The following is a 1550-nucleotide window of genomic DNA, read 5'->3' on the forward strand; positions in this document are numbered from 1 at the left end:
AAATTATGGAGTCAGTTTGACTTCATCTTTTTCAAAACTAAAATTTTTTAAAAACGTCCTTCCGAAGTGGGCAACGGGATTTCAATTCCGATGACCGACAGCTTCTTACGGGCAAACCCCACACCAAAAATAGTGCTGACATACATTAAACAAAGTCAAAATAGAAATTCTCAGACTTGAGACTCGAAGATTTGAATCCAACCTTTAAGCCTTCAAGCTTATACCCCATGACTTAGCTTGATTTGTTCATGGGTAGTGTTTAAGTGGCTTTGGTAGGTTGAAAGACTTGATTGACTCTAGTTGACTCCAAAATTAATTTGTGTTGACTCTAGTCAAAACCAAGGTCAAAATCTAATTGAAATTAAACAAAGCCAAAAGTTAAAATCAACCTAAAGTAAATCTAAACCCAAATCAATCCAATAATCAATTTAAACATGTCAAGACTGAAAATGAACATGAATTCAACTCAAACTCAGAAGACAAACTAAAAATTAACCAAATAAATCAAGATTGAAACACTCAGTGCCTGGCCAAGACATTAAATCCTTAAGATGGAGTTGTAAGTATTAATGCAGTATTCTATATAATAATAGCTTATCACGCTATACGTGCATGTGATAATCATCATGGCTTTAGATGGTAGCCCATTTCAACTGAGTTGTGAGTCCAAGAGTGTCGGGCTGGGTTCACCCCTTGCTGGGAGTATAATCCATAAGTTTCATTTTCTTAGACTAGGTTCGAGTTCCTATCTTATTGATAGTACTCATCACATTTTAGTTTTACAGGCTAACTTATTAGCTTTGTCAAATGACAAGCCATCTTTTATACCTTTTGGTAGCTCATTATGTTAGATAAAAGCCCTTACATTCTAAATTTGCACAATTTTAAATTAAAATTCAACTTTAATTTTTAAATTATAAAGTAAAATCTTGGAATATACTGCAGTTACTATTGAACTTCCTAAAGTTCTATGCTTCCTAGTCCTTATATGTTGGTCTCTAATAATAATTAGTTTAATAATCTGTGGAGCTAAAATTGTTTGAAATTCTAATTAATAACCTTGAAATCTATCTTTGTATCTGCAAAAGTGAATATCAAGTTTCTTATATCAATATTTATACTTTTTAGGATGTAATTAATTAAAAAGCCTTTCCTCTTTAGTGATATCAACCCCCATGAATAAATCCAATTTTTAATGACAGAGTAAAGACTTCTTGTTTGTAACCCCATGGAGTAGTGAGACAATCACTTTGCGATTGGAACTATTTTCTGGTAGTATTTTTATCCTTTAGGATGATATAGTATTTTCTTGATATTGAATTTGACGACAAATAAAAATATTCATAACTAATGTGTGTGATCCCTCATAGTACATATAGCTTTCTACTCAACTTAATTTAATTTGATCATAAAAATAGGGCTTCTAAGTGTTTTGTAATGGTTTAGATATGTTCTTTTCTCATTAAATTACTTTATATATCTATTCTTGCATAAATTTTTTTACGAGTGAATTTCCCCCTTGCTATCACCCTATTTCTCCATAATAGCAA

Source organism: Phalaenopsis equestris, unplaced genomic scaffold, assembly GCF_001263595.1.
Source record: "Phalaenopsis equestris unplaced genomic scaffold, ASM126359v1 Scaffold000125, whole genome shotgun sequence".
NCBI lineage: Eukaryota > Viridiplantae > Streptophyta > Magnoliopsida > Asparagales > Orchidaceae > Phalaenopsis > Phalaenopsis equestris.